Source organism: Bos javanicus, chromosome 22 (genome assembly GCF_032452875.1).
Source record: "Bos javanicus breed banteng chromosome 22, ARS-OSU_banteng_1.0, whole genome shotgun sequence".
Lineage (NCBI taxonomy): Eukaryota > Metazoa > Chordata > Mammalia > Artiodactyla > Bovidae > Bos > Bos javanicus.
Window position 1 is genome coordinate 17,980,626 of NC_083889.1, and position 10,236 is coordinate 17,990,861.

The 10,236-nt window shown below is 45.5% G+C and overlaps 1 non-coding gene across 1 annotated transcript; it reads right to left on the bottom strand.

Annotated features, from left to right (window-relative positions):
• Positions 1-9,815: 9,815 nt before the first annotated feature.
• TRNAG-CCC (transfer RNA glycine (anticodon CCC)) lies at positions 9,816-9,888 on the bottom strand. The gene has a single exon. It is a non-coding gene; the product is annotated as a tRNA-Gly (tRNA).
• Between the last annotated feature and the right edge of the window lie 348 nt (positions 9,889-10,236).

Here is a 10,236-nt window from a genome sequence, read left to right on the forward strand (position 1 = left end):
TGGGCTGCATGATTAAGCCAGGGTGTAAGTAAATGGTAGCCAACGGAAGCCTGGCCTGGGAGAGGTTTCCATGTGAATAGCCCTTTCAGTGGCAAATCCTAGGAACAATGGTGTTGAAACTGGGATGTTCTGCCAGAAGCCTTTATACTTCAGAGCTACGGGGAACAGAAGCCAGGAGAACAACAAAGGCAAGCTTTATCCTTTGCGAACTAGGCAGAAGCCTGCCCAGTGAAGTCATTTCCCACTCTCTTCCCAGCCACACTCCTTGCCCCATCTTGAAAAATTATCATTTCATGGAAAAATTTGACTTTTATGAGCTTTAAAAACGAATCCAAATAAGACCCTCTTCCCCTCTCCTTATTTTTATCCTTGGCCCCAGTTTCAATCAAGGAGGCAGATATTGTGGCTGTTTCTGAGAATGTAAGAATCAAAAGCTACTGCTTGGATGGCCTTGTCTTTTGTACCTGCTAAGTTGCTTCAGTCGTGTCTGATTCTTTGCAACCCTATAGACCAAAGCCCACCAGGTTCCTTTGTCCATGGGATTCTCCAGGCAAGAATACTGGAGTGGATTGCCATGCCTTCTACCAGGGGATCTTCCCGACTCAGGAATCAAACTCCTATCTCTTATGTCTCCTGCATTGACAGGTGGATTCTTTATCTGTGAAGCCCTCTGGCCTTGTCTTTTTTTCCTTTTTCCTAGTAAAGAACCTGTCATGGGCAGAAAGCTGCTCCCTGCTCCTCTGGAACTTGTTCTGTCCCCAGCTGAAGAGGCTGACTCTGACTTTTTAAATCCTACTCTCAAGCCAAAGGTTTCAGGGGATCTATAGTCAGTTTTGTCTGGACACCTGGACAGACTCTTATAATTGGGAGTCTTCTGGAAGATGGAGGAAATAGGACCCATTACATCTTCCGAGATCAGACGAGATCGGGCACCTTCAGGCTGATATGGCCGGAGCCGACCCATTACATCTTAAGCCTCACTCCATGGCTAGGATCCTTTTGCTTCTGTTTGGAGGAAAATGGGGTATCTGAAAATAGGGTATCTTTTCCAGGTTGGAACAATGGAAAGATCTGATTTCCCCAAGGTCATTGCTTTGTGATGCTGGGGATTTTTAGAAACTTTATTCATCCATCAAGTAGTTTTGGGGCGTCTGCCTTAAACCAGTCCTTGTTCTAGGTGCTTAGGACACCCACGTAAATAAAAGAATGCTTCCCCTTCAAGAATGTCTTGGTCTGATAAATATCACTGGAACTCTTAGACTGACAACTGTCATCTTACTTGATCTTCAAGACAACCATGATATGATTCTAATTATTTCTTAATAATTCTAATTATACCTGTGGGAGAAAATAGAGATTTAGGACAGTCAAGGGCTTCATGCAGGGTCCCACTCCAGCAAGTAGCAGAGTTGAAATTCAAACTCAGGGCTTTTAGCTCCAGACTGTGTCCTTTTAGTTATTACACTGCCTCCTATAGTGACTGTAGAGGATTGATTACAGGATAAGAGTCAGCAATCAGAGCGAGATGGTGGTGTCATCCTCCACGTCACTGGGTTTGTCCTAAGTGGAATTTTTGTCTCTGAGTTTCTTGCTCTTTTCCCTGTTCATTCATGCATTCAGCAAACACTGAGCTGAGAACTATAACTGGTGGAGCCCTGAGCTGAAGATGCGACACTGACTGAGTGAGACCAGAAAGCGTCCTTCCCTCACACAGCTGCTGTTCCCCTGGGGGGAGGCTGACACGGAACAGACAGATCATCATATGAGGTAGCTAAGAATGGCGGTGAGGGCCTTGGAGGAAATGAGGAGTGAGTCACTGAATGTGTGACTCCTTGAGATCAGGTGGTCCAGAAAGGCCTGGCTGAGGTGATGTGTGAGATGAAATAGAAACAGGGAGTTTGAGTCAGCATTGCAATGAGTAGAGCACCATGGAAGGAGCATTCCAGAAGGATGATGTCATGCATGAAAAGACCCTAAGGTGGGCATGGGCTTGATGTGTCTGAGGGATCATAGGGCCACTGCAGTTGGAGAATAATGAGGGACGAGGAGAATTTGTGAGGAAACCCGGGGGGGACCAAATCACCTTGGATACTGCTAAGGAGTTTAAATTCTTTTCTGAGGACAGTGAGAAACTGTAGATCAGTGCTTTCCCTCTGAGATATAACGTGAGCCACATATGCTATTTAAAAGTTTCTAATAGTCACATTAAAAACATTTACAGAAAGGTAATCTGTTTATATTTTATTTAACCCAGTATATCTGAAGTGGTATTATATCCATCTGTGCATGCTATAAAACATTCCCTTCTCCAGGGGATCTTCCCAACCCAAAGATCTAACCCAGGTCTACCCACATTGCAGGTGGATTCTTTACCAGCTGAGCTACAAGGGAAGCCCTAGAATACTGGAGTGGGTAGCCTATCCCTTCTCCAAAGGATCTTCCCAGCCCAGAAATCAAATCTCCTGCATTGCAGGTGGATTCTTTACCAACTGAGCTATCAGGGAAGCCCCTATAAAATATTATTGAGATGTTTTCCATTCTTTTTTTCATGCTACATCTTTGAAACCTGGTGTGTGTTTTATACTTACAGGACATCTCAGCTGAGGTCAGTCACACAGCAGATGCTTAATAGCTCTGTGTGGGGAGGGGGGTTCAAGATGGGAAACACATGTACACCCATGGCTGATTCATGTCAATGTATGGCAAAAACCACTACAATATTGTAAAGTAGTTAGCCTCCAATTAAAATAAATAAATTAAAAAAAAATAAAAGTAACTGTTAAAAAGGAAAAAAAAAAAAAAAGCTCTGTGTGGACTCTGGCTACCATATATGACAGAGTATTACACAGAGTTTTAAGCAGGGGCGTGCGAGTACCTGATTTACTAGTTAACTCACAAGAAGGACACCCAGGAGGTTCTAAGAGAAATCCAGTTGGTAACTAACAAGGCCGAGGGGCGGGGGACCCACAGCTGAGTGTCTGCTATCCTACGTGTGTTTCAAGCAGTGAGCTGGGAGGGGAGAGTGCTTTCCTCAAGATCATAGAGCTAGAAATGAGGCCAAGCAAAACCCTGAACCCAGATCTCTTTGTTTCATGCCAATTTAGAAAGTCCACAATCATCATGGCTCAGGAAGATGATGTTTTTACTGTGTTGCAAGCGCGGCTTAGTTGTAGTTGTTTTAATATACATACATGAGTGACGGCTTCTATTTGGTTATGATTGTTCTCAGCATACTGTTTTCATTAAAAACAACCAACACTTAAGAGTAGGTAGATATCAATAATCCCTGAACCACATAGTATATTTTAATATGTATTAATTGATATAAACATACCATGAACCACATAATACCTTTTAATTGTATCAGCTTGGCCCATCATTTGTACAATATATATGTGGATTGTTCACAACTTGAATTTTTTTATTTCTTTCCTGCCATTCTTATAGTAACTTTAATTTTAGAATAACTAATTTTCTCCAGATTTTTGGATGGACTCCTAGATCAAGAAAGGCTTTGCCTATGAGGTCAAATCATTTGGATGAGAAGAAAACATGATTCCTGGACCCAGCAATTCTCTTGCCTTCAAGCCTGTCTTTGACAGGGACAGTGAAGGGCACAATGAGATCTGTCCATTGTGAAGGAGCACTGAGTCAGGAGTCCAGAGCCCTGCATTTGATTCTAGCTCTGCTAAAAGCCATGTGGCTGCCATCGTGCACAAGGCCACTTGCAACTCATTTATCATTTACTGGGATCAAGTGATCAATAAGCTCTGAACATCAGCTATGTGTCCCACTTAATGGTGCAACAGAGACTTCCCTTCTTTGCCAGTTTGAAAAGTGGAGGAATATGAAAATCTCACTGTGTGTTTCAGCTTCGTCACAGAGGCGAGCTTATGATTTGGGTAATATATTTAAGAGTCTCTGAGTCCCTGCAAAAATGAGGTTAAACATCTTTATTCCTCTTACCTTACAAAGCATATCCTTACATTCATTTATATATGTCTGTACTGGGCAGAATTCTAAATTACTGCCAGGTTACCTGGCCCATGTATAGTCCCCTCCCCATGAATGTGGGTGGTGCTTGTAACTTCCTTCTAACCAACAGAATGTGGCAAAGATTGTGGGATTCTGCTCCTGTGATTCTGCCGAGTCTTGTGGCCAAAGTGAAGCGATTTTACAGGTGGAATTAAGGTCTCTAATAGGGAGAGTCTCCTGGGTGGGCCTGACCTAATCAGGTGAGCCCTTCGCAGGCAGAGCCAGCAGTCAGGAAATCTCTACCTCTGACCCACTAGCTTTCAAAAAGTGAGCTGCCACGAGTTCGATATCTGTAAGGAAGTGAATTCTGCCAACAACCACGTGGCAGGATGATAAATAAGGATTGTTCTAAGTTGCTAAGCTTGTGGTAATTTATCATGCAGTGTATTGACAAACTACATTCTGTCATCCTCATCCTTGGATCTGTTTAAAAGATTTACTTCTCTGCCATTTCTTGGGGGTGAAGATGTTTGGTATCCCTTTTCAAAAAGAAATACTTCTGCTCCCCTCAGTTCTTAGCGCTTCTTGGAGCATTAAGTTACAGGAGTTGGGTGAGTCCTTTGGGAAGCAGCCTTTACCATGGACAAGTGTCTAGTTACCGTCCTGGAGGACTGAACCATATCCACATTTAATTTCTGTAGGTGTACTATTTACTGCTATCCTCGGTGTGTGCGTGTGCGTGTGCGTGTGCGTGTGTGTGTGTGTGTTCGCACCCACGTGCGTTTCTGGACGCGTGCATGCGATTCCAGGTGCGCACGTGGCTTTCTCTGAGCACACGTGCCTTTCTCTGCAGGCATGTGCACTTCTGCGCACGTGCATGCGCGCATATGTCGGAATAGCGGGGAAAGATGAGAACAGGTGCGCGGGATTTGCTCTGTGCCGTCTGCATTTCACGTGGATAAGCCTTAAGACCACCCCCAGGTAGCAGGTGTTGTTAATCCTATCTGCAGATGAGAAAGTGAAGCTCTGCTGTGTAACGTGAGCTGCTCAAGCTTCAGAGCTAGTTGGGATCCACACCCAAGTGGGGTCCCTCGGGAGAGGCCTGGCTTTGGAGAGAGGGCTCAGCCCGGACGATGGCGGAGGCACAGGACTCCCGGCCGTCAGAGATGGTTCTGGATGTTCCCGGTGACCCCTCCTGCTCTGGGCCTGGGAGGCAGTGGCTGAGACCTGAGGTGGGTGTCTTTAATCTCCTGGCTTCCTCCCGGTGCGCCAGGGTGTTGGATGGTCGTTTTCCTCCACCTGTCGCCACAGGTCCTGTCAGCCCGAGGGCCGCTGTCTCCCTCGGCCCCTTCAGGCCGGGGGTGGGGGGGCGGTGTCCCGGAATCCCGCGGTCGCTAGCCCGGGAGTGATCTCTCCTCCCCTCCCGAGTGGGTTCAGGCCGCTGCTGTTTCCTCATTCGTTGGTTGCCCTTTCGTTAAACTCTCTTCAGTTACTCCTTCGAGTGTTTCCAGTCAGGACCCTGACGCGTCCGGGAGCAAAAGTGGGCTTTAGGGAGGACTCCTCCCCTGGTTGTGGAGATGTGCGTTGCCCTGCGATTTCTCACGTCGTGTTTTTGGCTCTTGGCGTGTGAGTGAGTTAAAAGGCGCCGAGGCTTGGCAGTTCATTAGGATGGGAAACCTAGAGAGAGGAGCTGGGAAAGCAGGACAGGAAGCTGGCGACCCTCTCGCGGGAACGTCTCCCGGCCGCTCTTGAGTCTTGAGGAGAAGACTGAGCGTGCAGGACTCCTTTGGCGGGTGACAGTGACTCGCGCGGTCCGTCACTCCCCTGTGCCTCCGGTACCTGGTGTGTGGAGACGGCGGCCGTGAGGCGTGGATGCGGGGCTGCGGCCTGCACTGCCTTTCCAAAGGGGCCTTGTTCCCATGCCTGCCCAGCTCACGTGACTCTCAGTTCAGTTTAGTTCATTCGCTCAGTCGTGTCCGACTCTTTGCGACCCCATGAATCGCAGCATGCCAGGCCTCCCTGTCCATCACCAACTCCCGGAGTTCATTCAGACTCACATCCATTGAGTCAGTGATGCCATCCAGCCATCTCATCCTCTGTCGTCCCCTTCTTCTCCTGCCCCCAATCCCTCCCAGCATCAGAGTCTTTTCCAATGAGTCAACTCTTCGCATGAGGTGTCCAAAGTACTGGAGTTTCAGCTTTAGCATCATTCCTTCCAAAGAAATCCCAGGGCTGATCTTCAGAATGGACTGGTTGGACCTCCTTGTAGTCCAAGGGACTCTCAAGAGTCTTCTCCAACACCACAGTTCAAAAGCATCAATTCTTTGGTGCTCAGCCTTCTTCACAGTCCAACTCTCACATCCATACATGACCACAGGAAAAACCATAGCCTTGACTAGACGGACATTTGTTGGCAAAGTAATGTCTCTGCTTTTGAATATGCTATCTAGGTTGGTCATAACTTTCCTTCCAAGAAGTAAGCGTCTTTTAATTTCATGGCTGCAGTCACCATCTGCAGTGATTTTGGAGCCCCCCAAAATAAAGTCTGACACTGATACACTGTTTCCCCATCTATTTCCCATGAAGTGATGGGACTGGATGCCATGATCTTCGTTTTCTGAATGTTGAGCTTTAAGCCAACTTTTTCACTCTCCACTTTCACTTTCATCAAGAGGCTTTTGAGTTCCTCTTCACTTTCTGCCATAAGGGTGGTGTCATCTGCATAACTGAGGTTATTGACATTTCTCCCGGCAATCTTGATTCCAGCTTGTGTTTCTTCCAGTCCGGCATTTCTCATGATGTACTCTGCATCTAAGTTAAATAAGCAGGGTGACAATATACAGCCTTGACGTACTCCTTTTCCTATTTGGAACCAGTCTGTTGTTCCATGTCCAGTTCTAATTGTTGCTTCCTGACCTGCATACAGATTTCTCAAGAGGCAGGTCAGGTGGTCTGGTATTCCCATCTCTTTCAGAATTTTCCACAGTTTGTTGTGATCCACACAGTCAAAGGCTTTGGCATAGTCAATAAAGCTGAAATAGGTATTTTTCTGGAACTCTCTTGCTTTTTCCATGATCCAGCGGATGTTGGCAATTTGATCTCTGGTTCCTCTGCCTTTTCTAAAACCAGCTTGAACATCAGGAAGTTCACAGTTCACATATTGCTGAAGCCTGGCTTGGAGAATTTTGAGCATTACTTTACTAGTGTGTGAGATGAGTGCAATTGTGCGGTAGTTCGAGCATTCTTTGGCATTGCCTTTCTTTGGGATTGGAATGAAAACTGACCTTTTCCAGTCCTGTGGCCACTGCTGAGTTTTCCAAATTTGCTGGCATATTGAGTGCAGCACTTTCACAGCATCTTCTTTCAGGATTTGAAATAGCTCAACTGGAATTCCATCACCTCCACTAGCTTTGTTCGTAGTGATGCTTCCTAAGGCCCACTTGACTTCCCATTCCAGGATGTCTGGCTCTAGGTCAGTGATCACACCATCGTGATTATCTGTGTCGTGAAGATCTTTTTTGTACAGTTCTTCTGTGTATTCTTGCCATCTCTTCTTAATATCTTCTGCTTCTGTTAGGTCCATACCATTTCTGTCCTTTATTGAGTTCATCTTTGCATGAAATGTTCCCTTGGTATCTCTAATTTTCTTGAAGAGATCTCTAGTCATTCCCATTCTGTTGTTTTCCTCTATTTCTTTGCATTGATCGCTGAAGAAGGCTTTCTTATCTCTTCTTGCTATTCTTTGGAACTCTGCATTCACGTGACTCTAGCCTTGAGTTTTTGGAGATGAGGTTCTTTTTGGGAGATGCTGGGGAACCCGGAGCAGTTTGCGGAGCTGGGCCCTCTTCCTAAGATGAAATCCCTGTAATTCGCTGACCCGGATGGAATTTGTAACCACTCGGTAGCAAAATACTTGTATTCTGCCGGGCCCACTGGGAGGGAGGTGTTGGTATGACTCACTCCAGAGAATGGCTGTTGAATGCGATGAAGAGACAAACTTGCAGTTCCAAGTTCCTAGCCTGAGAATGATTTTGATCTTTGGGTGAGGGCTGGACTTGGAGGTGGTGCAGTGGAGGGTTTACCATGGCCTACCCAAGGAGGAGCTGCTCAGCTTCAAGGGAGGTGCTCAGGATAATGGAACCCAAGTGCCCTTTTTGAGCTCCCATCAACAAGACTCTGCCAGACTCTGTCCCTGAGCCATTCCACAGCATCCTCACAACACTTTCCTGAGGTGGTGGTCTTGTCAACCTTTGACCGAAGAGCAAACTGAGTCCCAGGGATGTTATATAATTTCGCCAAGGTCATGTAGCAGGTTGCAGAGTCTTAAATTGGACCCACATATATCAAACTCCAAAGATGGTAGGAATAGAAACTACAAAACAACAACTAAAGCACCAGCAACCATTTCTTGGACTGTTCCCCATATGTCAAGCTAAATTTCATCATGTTTAAGTACTCTGCAGTGTAGCATCTCGATCCCTAGCATAGATGTAAAAAGCATTTCAGCCCCCGACCTCCAACACACACTTAACACTGGTGGTTGTCTAATTGTAAGTAACCCTCGTGATCTAATGACAACTATTTAGAATAAAATCTGTTTTTAAATTTTTTGAAAACTTTTTATTTTATATTGGAGTACAGCTGACTATGTGATTCACAATAAACTGTGGAAAATTCTGAAGGAGATGGAAATACCAGACCACCTGACCTGCCTCTTGAGAAATCTGTATGCAGGTCAGGAAGCAACAATTAGAACTGGACATGGAACAACAGACTGGTTCCAAATAGGAAAAGGAGTACGTCAAGGCTGTATATTGTCACCCTGCTTATTTAACTTAGATGCAGAGTACATCATGAGAAATGCCGGACTGGAAGAAACACAAGCTGGAATCAAGATTGCCGGGAGAAATGTCAATAACCTCAGATATGCAGATGACACCACCCTTATGGCAGAAAGTGAAGAGGAACTCAAAAGCCTCTTGATGAAAGTGAAAGTGGAGAGTGAAAAAGTTGACTTAAAGCTCAACATTCAGAAAATGAAGATCATGGCATCCAGTCCCATCACTTCATGGCAAATAGATGGGGAAACAGTGTCAGACTTTATTTTTGGGGACTCCAAAATCACTGCAGATGGTGACTGCAGCCATGAAATTAAAAGACGCTTACTTCTTGGAAGGAAAGTTATGACCAACCTAGATAGCATATTCAAAAGCAGAGACATTACTTTGCCAACAAAGGTCCGTCTAGTCGAGGCTATGGTTTTTCCTGTGGTCATGTATGGATGTGAGAGTTGGACTATAAAGAAAGCTGAGTGCTGAAGAATTGATGCTTTTGAACTGTGGTGTTGGAGACGACTCTTGAGAGTCCCTTGGACTACAAGGAGATCCAACGAGTCCATCCTAAAGGAGATCAGTCCTGGGTGTTCATTGGAAGGACTGATATTGAAGCTGAAACTCCAATACTTTGGCCACCTGATACGGAGAGCAGACTCATTTGAGAAGACCCTGATGCTGGGAAGGATTTAGGGCAGGAGGAGAAGGGGATGACAGAGGATGAGATGGTTGGATGGCATCACCGACTCAATGGATGTGGGTTTGGGTAGACTCCGACAGTTGGTGATGGATAGGGAGGCCTGGCCTGCTGCCGTTCATGGGGTCGCAAAGAGTCAGACATGACTGAGCGACTGAACTGAACTGACAGCTGATTAACAATGTTGTGATAGTTTCAGGTGTACAGCAGAGTGACTCAGCCATTTAAAAAAATATTTATTTGACTGTGCTGGGTCCTAGTTGTAATTCCACGTGGAATCTTTGCTCTTTGTTGTCCCACGCAGCATCTAGTTCCCTGGCCAGGGATCGAACCTGGGCCCCCTGCATTGGGAGTGGAGAGTTTTAGCCACTGGACCACCAGGGACGTCCCTAAAATCTATTTTAGAATAACTTTTACACACTAGGGATAATGGGGAAATTCGGCCCTGTTCAGCCCATCAGGAAGTGTCTAATGAACAAGAGATTGGGTGGGTGCCTTGTAGTACCCAAGTTTCCCAGGAGAACTTAAGAAGCAGAGAGGAGATAAAGATCAGTATAGTTAAAGCTGTCATTAACATCTTTTCCCATCATCATGTTTTCCATTCAGTTTGCCATATTGGCATTTTAATTTTCCAAAGCCTTGTGACCCTATTTCCTGTTAATATTTTCTCTTGACATGTTGAAATCATTCTGTACTCTAAAAAAAAAAAAGGTAACTGTGCTTTTATATGTT